Source organism: Cryptomeria japonica, chromosome 7, assembly GCF_030272615.1.
Source record: "Cryptomeria japonica chromosome 7, Sugi_1.0, whole genome shotgun sequence".
Taxonomy (NCBI): Eukaryota; Viridiplantae; Streptophyta; class Pinopsida; order Cupressales; family Cupressaceae; genus Cryptomeria; species Cryptomeria japonica.
Window position 1 is genome coordinate 556,415,537 of NC_081411.1, and position 21,684 is coordinate 556,437,220.

The 21,684-nt window shown below is 32.5% G+C and overlaps 1 non-coding gene across 1 annotated transcript; it reads left to right on the plus strand.

Annotated features, from left to right (window-relative positions):
• The first annotated feature begins 21,377 nt into the window (after window positions 1–21,377).
• On the plus strand, window positions 21,378–21,450 carry TRNAM-CAU (transfer RNA methionine (anticodon CAU)). Its single transcript has one exon. It is a non-coding gene; the product is annotated as a tRNA-Met (tRNA).
• The last annotated feature ends 234 nt before the right edge of the window (window positions 21,451–21,684 follow it).

Sequence of the window (21,684 nt, forward strand, 5' to 3'; positions counted from 1 at the left end):
ACTTCTACATGTTTAGGAGGGACGACTCTAACAATGTCATAATGGGCTCACTACATCAAATGTGGGCACATTATACTTGAATTGATTCATAGAAGCTATTTGTTGTTGTAAGGAAGACACTGTTTGGGCTAGACTATTGATTGTAGCTTCGGTAGAAGGATTGAAATTAGATATGTTGGATTGAGAGGGAGGAGTAACATTGTTGAATCAAGGAAGAGATTGAGAATAAGGAGGTGAGACACTATGATAAGTAGGTAATGGAGAAGGTTGTGTAATACATGGAAGACTCATAGAAGGAATGAAGGAATTGTGATTAAAGGAGTTGCCCCCTTGACTGACATTTATAGGTGGTGAATTTGATTAGGTAACAAAGGGAACACTCATGGTAGGAGGAATGAAAGAAGTATTGCCCCCATGACTAACATTTGTAGGTGACATTTTGTGTAGAGGTAGCCATGATGTTTGATGTGAAGGTAGGAACACTAGTCATGGAAGTTGTCAAAAGAATGAAATGATTAACTTGACTAGGAGGTTGTGTATAACCTAGGTTTTTAGCACAACTCTTCATAGACATGATTTTAGAATCAACAATATGAGCAATACCACACAAGATATCAACACCATGTTTATCACTTTGAATCATTCTTTTTAATCCTTCAATCAATGGGAGAGCTTCACTTTCCAGGTATTCTTGACCCATCCATTGTTGAAGATTGTCAAATTGATTGTCCATCTTTGCCAATTGATCAACGGATACCCTAGTTAATGACTCCTCATCATGAGAATTATCAAGAGGGTAAATGAGAATATCTGTAGGATTGGAAGAACCACTAGTATCCTCATTGAAAAAACTAGCCAAATTAGGCTCTATTTCCTCGGTATTTAAACCTTGGGCAACCTTAATTCTACAACTTCTTCTAACGAGGATACTATAGGTAGGACTAATAGTAGTAAAACTCATGCACTAAGGGAGGGAAATTTGGAATTGGAATTTTAGAATGCAAAATGATTGAAAGAATAATGCAATCTCCTAGGAATTTGAAATTTGAAATTAGGGCTTTGTTAAGATAACCTCTTAATTTAAATTTGAAATTATCCCTTAGAAAATAGAAATGTAAATTTAAAATTAGGGCTGAAATGACCTCTTAATTTTAAAAATTTGAAAGTTGAAAGGAGGGAAGATTAAATTTAAAATTACGGTTGTCCAAATCTAACCTCTTAATTTTAAAATTTGAAATTTTGGAATGTTGAAATATTGAAGAAGTCAATTTAATTTTAAAAATTAGGGTATATGTAATTAACCACTTAATTTTAAAATTCAAATTTTAAATTGAAATGTTGAAATTCAGATTTGATTTCGACCTTAGGGCGACGTAAAATCAATAAAATTCCACAAATATCTGGAATTGAGCAATAAAATATAGTCAAAACAAGCTCCCGAAATTTGAGGAGAAAAAGTCAGGACCAAGTAGGTACCTATTTGGTCCGACCAACTTTTTACCAAATTTTCAGGGAAGCAAGATATTGTGATTTTAATGCGAATTTCGGAAGGGTATGGGAATTGGAGATGTCTAGATATGTGAAAATAAGCCTTCAAGGTCAAAATAGGACACACTTAGGATGTTCGAGAAGATGATTAATTGAAAGAATGAAACAAAAAAAGGGCACACTTAAGGGCCGACTTTTATGATATTTAGAAGTACAACAAGAGGCTTTAGATTTAATTGAGTCAGTTAAATGCTTAAAAGAAATTTTGAAATTGCACAAGATTAATTTAATTTTAAAAATTAGGGTTTGTTGCATAAACCACTTATTTTAAAAATTTAAATTTGAAAATTTGAATGTTGTAAGGTGGGAATTTGAATTTTGAAATTGAAGCAAGTACCCAAATCTGAAAATTAATTCAAGATCTACATAATCCACAAGTTGAATTTTAAAATAAAAAATTAGGGTTTTTTTATTTAACCACTTAATTTTTAATTTAAAAAATAAAAATAAAAAAATTAAACATGTAAATGAAAACTTGAATTGTAAAATTGAAGAGTTCTTATATCGGAAACAATCAATCCAATTTAGACAAATCACAAGCTCAATTTTGAATCTAAAAATTAGGGTTTTTGTGAATTTAACCTCTAAATTTTCGAAAATTGCAAGGAAATTAAACTTGTAATTGAAAATTTGAATTTTAAATTGCATACAATCAAATCTGAAAATAAAAATCAGAATTAAGGGTGTTCACATCGGGTTCACCAAAATGTAAAGCGAAAAATTGGGAGCTTAGCAAATTCACCACGAGGGAAAGGAGAATTCACTAAGCTCAATTTTCACTTGGGGAGGACTTTACATTCAAAAGAGGGGGATGAATCCACTAGATCCGATCCTAAATGATGTAAGGACTGAATACTAAGTAGATCGGTTGTGTTTGGAATGTGTTTGACTCTCTTTTGTAAGTTTACTAGTTAATTTAAGACTAAGTGCTAGAAATGAAGACAAATATGAGAAAAAGCGAGCTACAGATTTGAGATTTCGTCATGCACTGGATCTGAGAAGTTTGAGATGATTCAGAGCTGCTCTGTGAAATCTACCAAAAGTTGCAGGGACTGTGTGTCCAGACCGGGTCGCTCTCCTATTGGTCCTCTGAACTTTTTGCGCGTCGAAAAGGGTTTTTTCTATCTCTGCAAATAAAACTTAATTCCAGAAGTATAGCTATGCACCTGCTTCCTACACACAGACGGAAAGGAAAAATGTGTTGGTAATAAGGGCTTGCCTTTAGGTCAAACCCCAGTTTTGGAATTAACCAAGTGGTTGAAATAATGTAATTGAAATGACTGAAAGTAGAAATCCTCCTCTTTGAGGGGATATTGAATTGATTGAAAATGAAATGATTATACCTCCTTGTGAAGTTTTGCTTGCCTCCATATGGAATTATGATTTCATGAATTAGAATGATGATCTCCTCTTCAATGCTTGAATTCTTGACTCTATTGTTGCTCTAAAACTTGAAGGAAGACTAAAAATGCTCAATTACTCTGCTTGGGTGCTTGATTGAATTTCATGTATTGTGGATCTCATGATATGATGTGTTATCAAATGTGTAGGATTAATTGATTAATTTTTTGACATGAGCTGACATAGAGGGGATTTTCCCGCTTCAAATTTGAGTTAGGCCAAGGGCAAGGGTTCAAGATAGGTCCCCATTAAGAGGGACTAGGGCGCCACGCCCTGGTCCTGCCTTTATTCGGGGCAGGATTAAGGTGTAGGCAGGGTGCATCATTGAGTTGCATGAAGTTTTTGATATGTGTGAGCATAATCAGGTCTCCGATTAGGCCGACGGGCGTAAACACTAAGGCGAAGACCCAAATCAGTTGAAAATTGCAAGGGGTGCAATTTTTAGGACGTTACAATGTGGTTAAAAGATTCCTTAAGCTCTATAAGAACATTGATCTTCTTAACTCCAAGAGATCAAGGCTGTGGATTTTTGGCTTGATATTAATATGAAGTGCATATGGAGGGAGGTTGTTTACTTTACCACCAATCACACTAAAGGAAAAGGGGGTGCTGCTATTCTCCTCAATCATAAATGGGAGAAGGAGGTCTTTAGATGGGGATGTTTCCCATGTAACAGACTGGTATGGGTCATCCTGAAGGTATATGGATTGGAATCTAGTATTTGATCAGTTTATGCTCCCAATGACTATAGATAGAGAGAACATAACTGTGGAAATGGATGACTGAGTTGGAAGACATTCATTGGGTTCTAGCTGGAGATTTCAACATGGTAGAGAGTCCACGAGACAAATCGGGAGGTAGTAAGGTGGAATGGAAAGGTGAAGAACGCTTCCTTTGGAATAGATTGAAATGGAAATTTGGGCTAATTGATCCTCTCTCTAGAAGCAACAGAGATGAGTATAAAGTTTGGTTCACTTGGTGTAACTTCCAGAGAGGTAGTAAAAAGATTTATTGTTGGCTTCATAGAATTTATTTCAATAAGGATTTCTTCAGATCTATCATGACCCCAGAGGGATCTCCTGTGAGAGTCACCTCCTATACTCTCTCGGATCATCATCCCATTCATGCTCAACTCTCCTTTAGTAAGTCTCTTCCTAGCAAGCCCTATCTTAAGGACAACTTTTCACTTAATACTAGCCTGCTGGAAGAGAGAGAATTGATTCAGGCAGTCTATATCATCAATCAGTTTAACAAGACTATTGTCAAGCATGACAATCCCATTCAGGAATGGACACAGAAGGTGAATAGTTGGAGGAATTTGTTTCAGACAATGGGTAAAAAGTTGGCAAAGGATAATAGGAGAGAGGAAACCCTTGCTCATTGGAATTTACAACAAGTGGAGGTAAGTATCAAGAGTAATCCTTTACATGAGAGGGCTCATGAGGTAATATGTCTGGCTAAGGACTCCCTGCGGAGAATCCAGAACAAGAAGATTCAAGGGATTGGGACCAGGGCAAGAATTAACTGGCTCGAGAATGGAGACAAAGGGTCTTAATATATCTTCCAATTGCTTAAAGCCAAGGAAGCCAGAGTTGGTATGGAGTGTATTAATGTTGATGACTCAAATGTCTCTGATCAAGCATCCATCCTGAGAGCATTTTCCCTGTATTATAAAAACCTCTTCTCAACTGAAGAGAATCAGTTGAAGAAAGCCAATGCTAGAAGCTATATCAAAGGAATTATCTCGTGATTATCCCAAGGAAAGTTAGTGGAAAGGATGCAAAGTTGTTGGATAGAGAACTTTCCTTAGATGAGATCAAGGAAGCTATTAGGACTCTGAGCAATGGAAAAGCTCTAGGGTCTGATGGGCTGCCAACTGAGTTTTTTAAGGAATGCATTGATTGGATTGGAAGTGAATTGCTATAGGTATATCAAGATGCCATTCGCAGAGGTTCCTTAGGAGATGAAATCAATAAAGGGCTCATTAAGATGATCCCAAAATATGGAGATAAGACCCAAATTAAGAATCGGAGGCCCATAACCTTGTTGAATGTCTCGTATAAGGTACTTGCCAAAGTTCTTGCACGAAGATTAGAGAACATTCTCCCTAAAGTTATCAACCCCACTCAAATAGGCTTTGTTAAGGGCAGGTACATACTTGAGAATCTACTCACATGCTGGGAGGCCATGCATTGGGCCAAGCAATAAAATCAGGACACAACTCTCTTGCTCTCAGACTTTGAAAAAGCATATGATAGGATTGAATGGAGCTTTGTGCGACGTATGATGATGGAAAGCTTGGGGTTTCCGAATCACTTTTGCAATATTCTGAATATCTTGATGAGGGATGCCAAAGCTTGTGTTGAGATTAATGGGAGCAAGTTTGAATATTTTGACCTATCTAGATCCATCAGACATGTGTGCCCATTAGCACCAACCATTTTTGTTGTTGTTGTTGACACCTTGTACTATTTGATGAGACTCCAAGACTTCTAAAAAATTCTAGGGTATCTCCCTCCCTAAGGGAGAGGATCTCTCAAACATTCAATTTTGTAATGACACGGTTATACTTACCAAGATGGAACTGAATAACATGGATACATTGATGAACAAACTGGATCTTTTCTGTGAAGCCTCAGGTAGCAAGATCTCATTGCTTAAATTAGTTTTACTAGGGTGGGAGGCTCACTCGCCACCATGGTGCAGCAAGTTCTCCATCTCATGGGGAGGCCTCAACCATCTGGTAAGATATTTAGGAATCCCCTTTTCCATTGTACCTAATCTGAAAGCAATGTGGGATTAGATTAGGGTGAGGATTGATAAGAAACTAAGCAAATGGAACAAACGTTTTCTCTCATTGGTTGGGAGATTGTAGATATGCCAGAAAGTCCTATCCTCATATAATATTTACTATGCATCTGCTTGGCTCTTTAATAATTACCAATTCAACCACATCCATAAGCAAATCAAAGACTTTCTATGGTCTGATGGTAGAAGGGGGTAAGAAAAAGCATGCTGTCAAATGGCAATGGTGTACTTTAAGCAAGAATTTGGGAGGTCTTGGACTCAAGGACTTGAGATGGCATGGCATATCACTAGCTGCAAAGTGGATCTTCAGGTCATTGAAAGGAATTGAACCGTGTAAGGTTCTTATCAGGCACAATATTTCTCAAGCTACTTCCAAGAAAAGTTCAGCAGGACTTCCACTTTGTGATATTCTTGTAGGAAGTTTTGATATAAAACCTCCAGGTTCCATTATGTTCAAGTCTATTTGGAAGGCTTGGGAGGTCATGAGGAGACACATCTCCAACAATGGCATTACAGGAATGGATGGGGAGATTTGTGGATAACGTTCAATTTGGTGGAATCTGAAACACAATGGTAAACCCCTTGCCCTATTGCAAGGTTGCTCAACTAAGACCTGGGCTTCTAGAAGCATTAATTATTTTGTTGATATTCTCCACAATGGACAACTCTTGAGCTGGTGTGATATCATGGATAAATTCCACATCCCCCCTTCTCACCGTAAGACCTACTTTGTCCTTAGAGATGTCTGCTCCCCTGTCGACCTTTCCAAGCCTTGCCAAAGTGATAACTCCAAATTCCTTTCTTTTCAATGGCTTGATGGTTCCTCCTTGCCTAATGTTAAAGCCAAATCGGTGTATGTTGTCCTAGCTGATGACTATTATGTTCTCTCTCATGCTGAGCCTTGCTAGAATCTTAATCAAGGTCTTAATTTTTGGCAAAAGGTTTTTGTCAACCTTTGGAGCAGGCCCATTGAGCATAAAAAAATCTCCTTCTGTTGGTTGTTGTTGATCAATAAACTTCCTATTTGGAAGCCTGGTGGGGATATTACCATTTGTTCTTGCTACAAGGTGTCAAAAACTGTTTTGCACATCTTTTTTTATTGTCTCTTTGCCCGAGAGGTTTGGAACATTTTTGGCTTCTGCATTGGTTCTAATATCTTAGTTTCCGAGGTGATTACAGGTAATGTCCAAAGCCTTAAAAAAACGACAAATTTGTTTTGGTCTATTTTCTCTTCAGAAGTTTTATGGCTTATTTGGAAATTCAGGAATGCTAATATGTTTAATGGCAGAGATAGGTCCCTTATCGGGTCTCTGAGGAGACTCATTGTGTATAATATTGGTGTGTAGGTAACAGTGGCCTTGAGACTTGCACAAAAGAAGTTTGAGAATTTCCTAAAAGATGGTCATGCTAGAGTTTTTACTTGGGAGATCTCACACGGCTTCTCCTGGACAAGAACTACAAAGGAGAGATCGTTGTTCAAGGAAGGATTGGATAACTTCATGAGAGAGCTCCAAGCACAAAAGGATAGAAACAACTAGGCACCTATTATTCTAGTGGCAAGCCCAGTGGTGCACCCGTACGTGGACCGTATCCTTTAGAGCAAAGAGCTGAAATGGTGTGATGGACGATTAGGATGGACAACTTGGATGGAGATAGTGGGAGATTCCACCTCCCCGGATGGGGAAATCACTTTCCAGTAACCTTTTGGTCTATGATCAATGCTATATTGTTTTGACATTGTATAGTTTGGACTTCGGTATATGTTGTAGTTGCATCTTTTTGGTTGTGGGGTTTTGGGGAGTTGGATATTATGTGGGATGCTAGTGGCTATTTTTTGTGCTACTCGTAAACATTGTGCTCCTATGTAATAGACTCTCTTATAATTGATAGAAAAAAAATGTGTTATATGTAAGAACTAAAGCGTAAATATTGAAATGTGTTATAATAGAGTATAATCAATTGATAAACCAACAAGATTTGGTATAAATTGCAAAGTAATGCTCAACAATTATAAAGAATTTATAACATATTTAATTTATGAATAATCTTACATAGTGCAGTCCAAGAATAAAAATTCCAACACATACTTTTGATGCTTTCCTAGAATATCATTGCAGGTTGTAGCAGGTTTGAAAGCTCCAATAGTAGTAGAAATGAAGGTGTTAAGGATGTCTAAATCAAGGATATTAAATGTTCATTAACCCCATTTGTCTTTGAATTTCTTTTGCCTTGAAATCTCCAATACTTGTGCTCAAATAATTAGTTATTTCTCATCAGAAATCGCTTAGAATTTCCTGTTAGTAATGAATTAAATCTTGGACGCTTGAATCAACACTTATCAACCTAAAGATCAACTCAAATGAATCCACCATCTGATTAGCGTCCCATGACAAGCCAACAATTAGAAAAAAAAAATGCAATTATAATAATCTCAAACTACATGCATTTTTCTTCTTGAATCACTCATCCACCACATGGAAATTCAATTTAATCTAATGTAATTCAATTCAAGGCAACCATTTACAGAAGCAATATAATAAAAACAATTGGAAATTGACCGACTTTCAAACTTATCATGAAAAACTTGTATTATAAAACAAACAAATTAAAAGCAAAAGTAATAGTAATTATAGACAATCGTCAATTTTAATCAAGAAAGTTTTTATTGATGGATATTCTTCAATCCATTATGTGAGTATAATACATCTCTTTACATCATCAATATGCTGATAAGCAAACTGCAATACCATGACAAGTCACATGCCTCAAGATATTGCACAAATTATATCGTCCTATGAGTGTAATATCAAGAATGTTTTAGCTGCATAAATGATAACAAAGATATAACAAATATGTCAAAGAAATAACATGCTACATGATAATTTCATGATAATTTAATAGACATATGTGCAAAATATGGATTCATGACTCACCAAGAAAGAGAAAAATATTCACCACACACCATGCATATGAAATGCAAAGAATAAACCATGAAAGTAATAATATGCTTACAACCAAAGTACAATTTTCAATATGTAGTTGACTAACTTGCAGAACTATTTACTCAACCTAAGTTCAATAATGTTCACATTGTAAGGAGTGTATGTATAAAAAAGAATACAAAATCTTCGTTGTTCTAAACAAAGCATAAACAAACTATTTTGAGTGTACAATGAATTCATGCATTCAAATGCATTGAGAAGTCTTATTATAACTACAAGCTAAGTAAACTATTTTTTAAAGATATTGGACTTTTGTGCCCATACGCTTCAATAATAATGACCTATACCAAGCAATTAGTTTGCATCGAATTCTCTTCTTCTTGGTGTTGCATTTCAATGCAATTGTCATCCTGTTCCATGCGTATGTTTGCATTTCTTTCCCATCAACCATATGGTGTAGGAAGCAATAGTTTTAATTTTTTTAAACTTTAGTCCAACTCATACAATCAGTCGATGAATAGCACCAGGAAAAATATATTTTTTACATTAAGGGTCTTACACAAGTAGTTTAAGTAGTAAATAAGTTGTAAACTACTAATGTATGGTGAGAAAACTGAGAAATAAAATGAAAAGTAGTTATATTAAAAATATTTTAGTTATTTAATTTAATTCATTTGAGTTATTTAATTTAATTTAGTTTAACTTACGTTATTTTATTATTATTATAATTCTTAAACAAAATGGAATTGTAAATGTTTAATGTCTTTTGTTTTTTGAAGTGTATAAATGTTAAAAAGTTCTAGTAGATGAAGTTTGGATGGTTACATGCCATTTTTGGTGGGAGTTGATCCTCATTTTGATATTCTCATTATGTATACTTTCACTTTAATTATTAATATAAATACAAACTATTACCGATAAAAAAGAAAACTTAAAGAATTCTTAAATTTTAATTTAATTTAATTTAATATAATTTTGTTTAAGTTATTTAATTTGATATAAGTTATTTAATTTAATTCTTGAAAACAATTTTTAAATTTTTAATTAGATTTAATTTTATTATGTCATTTAATTTAATTTAAATTTTTATTCTTAAACAATTCTTAAATTTTATTTAATTTACTATGGAAATCGAGTTTAAATGATTTGCACTTAATTTAAATTGTTTAATTTAATTTTGGTTATTTAAATTAATCTCATTAACACTCCCAATAACATAATATAATTAAAGCAAATTAATTTAATTTGTTTAATTTAATTTAAGTTAATTTATTCAATTTTTTAAATTCTTAAGCAATTCTTAAATTTAAATTAACTTGAATTTTATTTAATTTATTATGGAAATTGAGTTTAAATTAATTTCATTGACACTCACAAGAATGTCAAATTAATTGCTTTTTGTTTTTATTTACTAACGTTTGGACATCCATATGTGAGTGTAATACACCTCTTAGTGTAATAAACACTAGCATACCTATATTTTAAAAAAATCTAAGTAGGACACACCAAGAGGTATCAAATTATGAAAATATTTAATATTCATACATAATAATAAATATTTTTAAATAATAATAATAAAATTATTACTACTGAGTTTTAAGTGAAATGGTTGAATAAATCATTTAGAGTATTTGAAAGAAATTATAGAATGTAATACACAACATAGATGAACAAAATCAGTATATCAATGGTTGTACATTAAATGATAATAATAGTAATATATAATTTTGTTGTTTTAAAGCAATTATGACTTTAAAAATTTGAAGCATGCATAGATAAAGTATAAGGTGTTGTCGAGAAACTAATATTATATTTGTTATGTGTATGTATTAAACAATTTAGACATTACAAAAATAGAAGATTTTCAAACAAAATTTGAATTATGTATTAATAAATAGATACATAAAACTATAAATGGTATTCAATTGCATTTTGTTTTGATAAATTTGAATAAATTGTAAAAAAAAAAATAGAATGACTTTGATCAAATTATTTGTCACAATATAAGTCATTAATAAAAGTAATAATTAGAGAAAATAGAAGATATTAGAACATAATTTCAATTGTTTTTTATATTAATAAGCAACAAAATAAGGTTGTTGTTCTTATAAACAATAGCCCAAAGGATGTAAAGTTAACAACAAAAACAACAACAACAACAACAACAACAAGAAGAAGAAGAAGAAGAAGAAGAAGAAGAAGATAGATACCATCAATTATCTTCTAAAAACTTTAATCTATTTTCTTCGACCTTTCACTTTGCAAGTTGTTTACTGATTTTCATTTTTTTGTAACGCTCATATGTGAATGTTGACATTATTCTAAGGCCTTCTAGAGATTTTACTTGAGACACTACCACAAACTTCAGTCATGTTCTTTCTATTGGTCCTATATCAATTGTGGCTTTTGATAGAGTCAACCCTTGAGATTTATGTATAGTCAATGCTCATGCGAATCTCAATGATTGTAGTGTCCCTCCCCGATTCATCTTATCTTTTGTACATCAAAGGATTGTATTGATCTAGCTCAGTCTATTTTATGGTGATTTGATTGTATCGTTATGTGCACTAACCCTATTCCATGATTGTAATGGATGATGATGGATCTATATTTGATGGTTTATGTGTTCATTATTCATGATGGATCATATTGCTTATGGGATGTGGATGACATTTTGATTATGCTAACCCCTCTATGATTATGATGGCTGAGTTGATGCAATGATGTTTGTGATTGTCTTTCAGTGTCTTCGTGATTAGAGACAATGCCTTATCACTCGTTGCATGCATGATAAGGTGTTGCGATTCTCTTTTCACTTACCTATTTATCATGATGTATACATGTTGTATATGTATCGTATTGTGTTTCAGTGGCGATTGCAGGATTGTAGGCTCCAGACATTGACTCCACCTAGTCTCATAGGTCTAAGCGTATCTTTATCCCAATGACAAGTTGTTGGAGATGTCATGAATTTCTTTCACTCACTTTAGGCTTAGCTATTCGCTTGGTCAGTTGTGTTGTGGCATAATTTGGTGGCTATAGTCTTCTGTCGATGTTTCCCTTTCGTCGGATTGCTTGAGTTATGTGAGTGTATGATTATTATTTGATTAATAAATAGGATAAGATAATTTATTAATGTTTGAATTAATTTACCCTAGTATGACTATTGCTTATTTATTTGGTTATTTTATTATGGATAATTATTTATTGATGAGGGTTGTATTTATTTAATTGAGATTACTTTAATTGATTTATTTTGATTTATTGTTTAATAGTTTATTTATTATTTATTTATGATTTATTTTTATTGATTTATTTATTGTTTTGATTTATTTAATTATTAATTTATTGATGAGATTAATTTATTTGATTTGATATAGTTGTAATGTTTATTTATTATCTTATTATTGATTTATTATTTAATTTGACTATTTAATTATTTATCATTGTTTAATAATCTAATTGCAAATATATTGTTACATTAGTATTATTTGTATAAACATATATAATATACAACTTACCTACCCTTGCATTTGATTGGTTATTTTCGAATGGGTAAGTGAATAATATTATTAAATAATATGTTCCTCAAAACTATACAAGGTAGGTATAATATATTGGTTCTCTGAATTTTCTGATTGGTTGGAACTTTTCTATAGTTTTGGGTTTAATTTTTATTTATTTGTCTTTCTGAGAATGTTGTCGGGTTGATCATCCAGCAAAATTCTTGAGTTGGATTTCGATTTGGATTGAAGATTGCTTGAAGTTTTAGCTCTTCTTCGAATCATCATTTGTTGGATTGCGCTTACCAGGTTGGCTTCTACATCTTTTGTATTTGTTTTCCGGAAAGAGCATTGCTTGCACTGTGCTTGATCAAAGATTGTTTGCTGGAATTTGTTTAAAGATTGTTTGGGGAAATTAGATTCAATTTTAAAGAATAAATTTTGGGTTTGGGAAAAGATTGCGGAAATAGGATTTTGCATTTGGTTGATTTCAAATTCTGAAAATATTGACTGTCGGGAAGTATTTTATTCCACATTCCTTGCATCTTGATGGAGTTAGATTTCCCTTTTTGTTATGCTTTCTACATCTTCCTTATCACAATGTTGATGTAGCTTGTTCATTTTTACTTCTCTGTGACTTGCAACTTGGACAAAAGATCATTTGGGAAGGTCTGAGAATGTTTTTGGGCCTTGGAAATCTCTTGAGATGTTTCTTTGAGGTTATTGTATAGTTGTTAGGTGTCCCCTTGTTGTTATGCATTCAGGGTGTCATTCTAGGCACTGTGGGAGAATGCATTTGCAGTTGTTTTCTGTTTGTGAGTCTTCAGCTCCTTGATTTTTTGTTTCTTCTTTGATTTTTTGACTTTTCGAACCTTCTGTGTTGTGCTTTTGGGTCGTTTTGAACTCCTATGCAGACTTGGGCAAGTGCCCTTTCATGATTTGTAAGTTTCACCTGAGTTTCTGCATCTTAACCAAAAACGCTGCTAAATGCACCCAAAACGCTAATGAATGAACCCAAAACGCTGAGGAATGTACCAAGAATGCTAGGGTACATACCAAAAATGCCATTCTGAGTTCCAGGGGCACTAAACAACATACCAGGAGTGCTAAACTGCTCCAGAGGTGCTGGGGATGTCAGTTTGGTTTGTGTGAGGGTTTTTCTGGGATTTGTGCATTCTCCAGAGGCTGTGTTGGGCTGTATTGAGCTTCACTAAGTTATCTTTTGTGTATTTTGATCTTTCATGATGTTTTTTGTGCTCCGGTAAGAGGGTTTGTGCCTTACCATTGAGGTGATTTCATATGTGTTATATTGCTCCAACAGGAGGGTGAATTCCTTGTTGTTGAGGATTGATATCATGGCTCCAGTGGGATGTGCTTTGCCTCACTATTGAGGATTTGAAATAGATTTGGATTTACTTATGGATTATGATCATGCTTTGGCTCTTTGATTGTTATGCATTTGTGAAGGCTCTTGCCTTGTATGTGGCCTTATGTATCCTATTATGTCCAGTTTGTTCTCAGATTTGTTATGAGCATTTTTATGTCTCTTGTGAGCCTTCTTTATATGTTTATGATGTTATTGGATGTTGTTTTTCCCTAAGGTCTTGGCATATGGTAGAGAGAGTGGGCTTTCATGTGATGATCGGGGTCATGTAAGATAGGTTGTTTAGCACCTAGACTGCCAGGGCACATTGAAAGTTTTCTTGATCTTAACAAGTGATAACATTATTAATCAAATTGATTGGGTTGGGATTCACTTAACAAGATAATAACACTAATTGGATTGAGGCCATTGAGATGGCAATCTAATCTCCCTTGTTCTCACATAGGTTGAGATGACTCCACATGTCTATCAGGGATTGATTTTACCCTTCTGTGTGAGAGTAGCTTGCATGTATATCAAGAGTATGAATTACTCTTCTATGTGAGGATAGCATGCATGCCTACTATGGGTGTATATTTACCTTCTTTGTGAGGATAGCATGTGATGACACTCCACTTCTACATATGACCATGGTTCTTATGCCTTGATTGTTGTCATGCCTCTGAGAGAGTTCTTTGATGTTTTTTAGCCATGTGGTGTGATTTGGTTATGGAAATGTATATCTTTGTTATGTTATGTTGAGTCCCTTGGTTAGTAGGTGTCATTCTAGGACTTGAGTGTGAGTTGGAACCCCATGTCATCTCCTAGCACGGGGGGTGGTTCCTTTGGTTCCACATGGTCAGGTGGTTTGATGCCTTCTTCCATTGGGATGTTCTTCATTGGATGTTGCGTGCGTGGATATGAATTTATACTATCTCATCATGTGGATGGATCTTGGAGCATAATATATGTAATTAGGATTGTTAACATGTGGTATGTAACTCAAAAATGATGTAATTGTAAAAAATACTATGCAATCAGTATCTTGAGAACATGTGTAATAGGACTTGTAGTAGATTAAATTCAGAATGAGATATATCGGATAAGATTTTTGTAAATGGATATCCATTGTGTATGTAATTTCTAGATTAGAAAAGAGTTAAAGGTTTAAGTGATATGACTGCAATGTCCTGTGTATATCTTGTGGATGGTAATGAATATGATAACGATCATGTATGCCTTGATTTGAAATATGTTATTCCTTAGTGTTAGTTATTCTTGGGATATGGAAATGAATGAGTAGTTGCAGATTTGTATGGAATCAATGATTCTTCATTATACAATTAACCTATGGAGATGATTTCTATGTACTAGAGATATTGTATCGTGATGACTTGTTAAATGTGGAAATAGATTATGTACTCTTGTATCTTGTAATATCATGCAAAATGTTGTTGTAGAGACTATGATCTTGGAATGTAATAAGATGATATTATATCATGTGGTCTATATTGTGGAATGTTCATTATGTATGGGAATGAGATAGACTTGTTATCTAAATGAAATCGCGTGATTAGGAAAGGTTAATACTTGCTATTATGATTCATGAATATGCATGTGATTGGTAATCTTGATGATATGCAATTCTTAAGGAAATGATCTAGATCTATCCTTAGAGATGGAATATGGATTCTGTGTCGACTTGAATTTCATCCCCAGAATGCTACCTGCAACAAGTTAGTTTCACAAAATACAAATGAAAATGCTACAGGAAATCCAAACTCAACCAATGAAACTACATGAAATACATATCAAATAAAAATACTATTATTACCTTCATGATTTATGTTTCATTGTGTCCCAACTCCACTGGTCCTGGTTGCAGATGGTGTGCTATCAGACAATGCACTGATAGCTTCCAAGATGACATATGAAGAATGGACTGATAACTGGTAGTTAACAAATGCTATGATATGCAATACTACATGATTATGCTAAATGATTATGTTATTTTGCTTCAAGATTAAAACTCACGGATGCATAAGTTTTACAAATTATTTGCTTGAAAATGCACTTGAAGTCTCTTGAAGTCTAACTTGAAGATTAACTATCTCAACCGAAGCTCTTGATTTTATAGACCTTGAGAGGATGAGATGATGTGGCTTAGATCAACGGTCATGATTAGATTTGCAGATTTAGATGGCTGTGAGTAAAGGTGAAGGTTGAGAAAAAAGGGGAAGGAGAAGACAAGTGTCACTCATCTCACCTTGACTGGGTTGCTGACTGAGAGAATCTAGGGATGGTTGGAGAAGATTTAGGCATGATAGGACAAGTGGACTCAAGTCCTTTCTAAGATGTAGGGGTGTTGGAGAGAATATAGAAGATGGTTATGAAATATGTGTACGTACTCAATATTCATTAAATTTGGTGGTTGAAGATAAATGATGAATTAATATTTAAGAAATATTAATTTCCTTAGCCACATGTTTGATGAGTTGGCAAATGGAAGATGAAGTGGAGATGGAGGGTGAGTTGGAAAAGAAAGATTAAATAATTTAGGAAATTATTTAATATTTGAGACTATAGGATAGGAGAATAACTATTAAATATTGGATATTTAATTGATTGGATGAGATAATTAAATATTATATATTTAATTAAATTGGTTAAAAGAATAATTAAATATTAGATATTTAATTATTTTAGAGGATTAGGATAGATGAATTAATTAATAAAATATTAATTAATAGAAAGACACGAAATGAATTAAATAAATTAATCTTTTCAAACTAACTATTTAATAGAAGTATAATTATTAAGAATATTAAATATTTATTTAATTGCTCATAGCCATTTTTATGTGTATATATGATTCATAATGTGCTAGATGTTTAATGTAATAATGGTAATTAGGAACATTTGGTTTGGTCTTGTAAAATGAACTTAGAGAATTGAAGATAAATGAAAATATCATAGTATGTTATTGAGATGTTGCTAGTAAGTAGAGACACTTAGATACCCTAGGGGATGAATGTAGGAAAGAAAATGTGTAATGGGATATTAGTTGTATGTTATCTTTATTCTACTTGCATTACATGATGCTTTGGTTATGTTCATGATGTTCTATGCATTCTCATGGATAGCAAATGATGAATTGGAGATGTATATGGTAGTTGTTCATAGTTGTGTATGTTGATATATAAACATTCTAATTTTTTTTTATCTCTATTTGTAGTTAGATTATGTTTATTTTTCTAGGTTATTTTGGCGGACATTTCAATGGTAACTGAAATGTCCTACCCCTTTGTATTGGTGTTATTAGAATTATATTTGGAAGATGATCTTCAAATGGTATTCATGTATAATTGTCAAGTTCAACAATGACATATGATGGTGGTTCAGATGGAGAACTTCCTGGTTTATAGACAATCTTTCGAATATATCCTAGAGCTCCATTTACAAGTCTTGCTTGTATCTAAAGATTTGAAGTTGATCACCCTTGAATTTTTAGTGATCAATATCTGTAGATCAAGTTCATCATTTGAAAATTCTTCTGCTTAATGTACACTTCCTACTTTTGTTGCAAGAGTATGTGCAATAGGATGTTTCAATGTATATGAATTTTTTTTGTTATGATTATGAGCATTTTTCATTTGTGGGGAACAAAATGACAGTACTATCAAACTCAACATTAGTTGTAGCATCTATGTTAATAGGGGTTCTTGTCATAAGTAATCTCCAGTCATCAATTTGTGGGTTTGCATCTCTTAGATTTGTCAAAAGTTGACGAAACCTTTGTTGTTGATTGTTTTGTCCATCTTGTCTGAATATTTTATCTAATGTAACCACAATTTTGAATTCCTGCCTCAATAACTTTGCCCATTTGTTGCTGGCATATGCTGGTCTATCATTGACTGGGGGCAATTGGCCCAAATCCAACCAAAATCATAGATATACCTAATAGAAGACTGACAATTTTTTAAAAAAATTATGTAATAAAATTATAATGATTGTATAGATATGAAATATAATAGATATAATATAGAATAGTTGTCTTGATTAGTCATAATGAAAGATCTACCTGCAAAGCGTATGTGTGCATTTTGTGAGAATTATTTTCGAAGTCGAGAAGCTATCTTTTATAACATGTTTTAACCAATGAAGCTCATTTCATCAATCAAAAAGTATTTGATATGTGTTATATCTTCTTGAAAGCTTTTACGTCTTGTTTCTTCTAGCTGAGAAAAGTCTCATATTGGGATTCTTAATTTTGAATGAACTGTAGAGGCTCCTAAATTGAATGTTTCCACTCATCTTGGTGCAAGTAATAGAAGGGGAGAACAACTTGGCATTGCCTCGTTTTCAAGGGCTTGACTAATGGCACCAATCAAATATGACTTTCCTGTTCCTATTTTTCCTTGTATTATCATGAATAATGGCTCTCCATTTTGATTTCTATGGTAGTGGTCCATAATTATGTCGATTGCCTTTCTTTGTTTACTTTTGAGGGTTGTGTAGTTGATGTGTTGCAATATATCATCATGTATGAGACATCCATGATCTTTCTTATTGCTTATGAAATTGTCTGCTTGAGTTGTGTACTCTTCACCTTGATATTCATAAGACCAATCTGTATGTCTATCAATGTCTCTTCTTCCCAACATATCTATTTCAAAAAATTGTATATTTTAACCTTGATGCAACGTAGATAAAATTTCCCATTCATTCTCTATGGTATTTATTTGCACAGGTTTACCTTTTTTTGCATTGACTACCTCCAATCTTCAACGAGCAAGTTGTATAACAGAAATTGTCCACCTTTATGAAAGATAATGTAGCTTTTATCATTGTCCAATAAGGTTTATCAAATTTACCTTGCTCCTCATCCTCAATTTGTGCAATATTTTTAACATTCTAGCTTGCATTAGAGATGAGTTTTCTTTTGTAATGGACTGAGTAGTTAGATTCTTCCCTTCTATATCAAACCAAGATCTCAATTGCTGTGACTCTAGAAGATCTGGATTCATAAGAAGTTAGGTTGTGCTAATTGTTTTCAAAGATTTTTCACCAAAATCACTAATCTGTGCAACCTTTATAGCGAGAATGGGGCAAGTTCGTTAATTGCACATTTCTTGGAGTTTTTGGCCTTCTCGATTGTAGAAACCACCCCACATTGTTAACTCCACCATACAAGTTGACATGTCTTTCATTTGAAGATTTCTTGTCTCAATTTATGTGGCATTCTTTCTAAATATTATGTTTGGTGGAACGATTGATAAAACAACACCAATAATATCAACCATAGAATTGCTTTTTCATATTCTCAACTTCACTTATTGGTGTAAAATGGAAAAACTGATTTGGTATTAAGCTATCTTCCTCCAAACACAACTCGATGAATTAATTTTCAAAAAAAAATTCTTAGTCATCTTTTAAATGGTTGAATTTTTTTGTGTCGGTTTGAGTCCCCTTTATGAGATTGTAAACACTCTCCCTGTGTCTATGCAATCATAAAATTATTTTGCAATAGCATTAAAACATGTTACCCTTATTTCACCACCATCGAAATCAACCAAGTCAAAACTAAAAACTTTTCCATCTCCTCTTGCATTGTTAAAATGGCAAAGTTGGCTCTTTGTAGTGACTCTTCCCTTGATCGTCCATTTGTTTTGGTATGGATTCAATGTTGCAATAGGAATGATTCTTGTAGAAACTTCATTTCTTTCAATAACCAAGGAATCATATGGATTGTTGGTAGGATTCATCTTCGTGTCATCATAATAAGGAGAAAAAAATATTCAATAGAAAAATTTGGCTTTGAGAAGAGATATTTAATCTCTTATAATATCAAAAACAAAAAAATGAAATGGCCAAAGAAATTCCATTTTGTAATACTTAAAGAAGAAAAAACAATGCAAATTGACAAAACTGGATTGATGTAGAAGATTTTATAAGTTTGTTCGGTTGGTAAAATCATGCCTACGTTTTAAAAACAACTGAAAATTTGATTGACCCTGGAGTCTAAAATTGATAAACTCAATAACTATTGAAATTCAAAAAGGAAAGTATCCAATAACATGATTATATACATATGGATACAGTATTCATTCCATATTCGAGAGTATTGTACCCAGTATCTGATAGGTTGTTACATGTATCCAAACAGGTGAAGGGAAGGATTTGGTGACTTTTTTGGGATCTTTAGTTTGAGTGTTTAATTCCAGTGGTAGCTAGCTTAAATATCTACAAAAATATATGACTAAAAAAAGAAATTTCATTAAAATCAGTAAAACCCACAAATTTCAATGATCATAAAAATATTTCCCTAATTGATTTCATAAAAAGTTTCCCTCACTTTTTAGTATCCTTCACTTCAATGTCTCATTTGTTGATTAATTAATTGCCACCTTTATTGTTTTTTCATGATTACATGCTTGCTTTTATTAGAAAAATAAAATACCTTTTTTATTCCAAATGCCTATATCCTTTTTAATGATATAAATTACTTTACGTCATATAATATATTACTTTTACACTAATTTTTTTAATTAAAGTAAATTATTTATATTTATTAAATTTATGTTTTTAAAAAAAATTTAATATTATAATACTTATATTATTTAAATAAACTAAATTCATTATGAAATATTAAATTGCAAACTTATAATATTTAAAATTAGTGCCTTATTAAAAAGCACATGCTATACTTAGAAATCAATAAAGGTAAGTGCTTTATCAAGAAAGCACATCTTAAAAGTAAGAATTGAATGTTTTATTTATATTTGATAAACTCAAAAAGTGAATGCATATGAATTCGTTTTTGTTCTTAAAAAGTAGAAATTCTAACTCAAAAATCAAATCGATTTTCTTATTAGTATGTGAACAAAGGTAAACCTTAGAATAAGTTTAGAATTTGATCTTGAACGTTACCAAACAATAAATAATAATTTGATCTCTTCGAAAAATGTCTCCAATTTTTGTTTTTAAACTCTTTGTTGGATCATGTTTAATTTTCTAAATTTACCTTAAAAAAATTACAATCTAATTTATGTATATTATACCTATTCATGACAAATGCTTGAAATAAAGACACATTTCATGGATTTTTTTTTAACGACTTAAAAAAACAAGAGAGAGGTAGATCTACATACCAGTTCAGATACAGATCTGTTGGAAGCACCAAATCAAGTTGCTCTCTATATCCAAAGAAACCTTCCAAACTCTTTATCTATTCACTGTTTTGCAAAAACTTCCTATTGTTGTCTGTATACTCTTAGTACACAGTGATGTCAAAAGAAGTTCGATTCCATTTTATGGAGATAGGGCTACTATTTTTTGATGATAAGACTAAAGTTTTCAATTTTACTTTATTTGTTTGAATTTTTGTTTCATGCAATAAAATAAAAGTCAAACTTTATTATTTTAGTTCATTCAATATAAAATAGATTTTTCTATTTATTATTAGTTTTTTATTTAACAAATTTATTTTGTTTTCTTTTGAAAAGAGATGATACTTTTTTTAAAAGGGCAAAAAATAGATAGGTATCTATTATACGAAACCAAACATACCAAAAATAAAATAGGATTTTTAGACCCTATTTAGAACGATACTTCTTTCATTCAATTTTCATTAATTTAAGAATCTCTATTTGTACCCCCCAATTAGATCTTATCTATCTGTATTGTTCCTTTAATTAGCATTTTATCCTATAGAAATTGCTAACAATCCCAAATCTCTTTCTTATTGAAAATTAGAAACATAAATTAGAATTCAATTTAAAATCAACTTTTTTTTATTTCCGCTTTACCATGGCATCCATGGCTGAATGGTTAAAGCACCCAACTCATAATTGGGAAGTCGCGGGTTCAATTCCTGCTGGATGTACTACAATAAAAAGCTATTGTGCTCTGCTCACAATAACTTTTAGATGAAAGAGCAAGGTTATCTCGATTCAATTAAGTGTCAAGATTAGATTATCTACGTCCATGTTTTTGTAATTCTTTTCTATTTAAAATAGAACAGAATTACAAATATTTTATTTACGCATGTTTGAACGACTTTTTCTCATAATGAAAATGTATATTTATGGTACAAAATGAACTTCTAATTTAACGATCA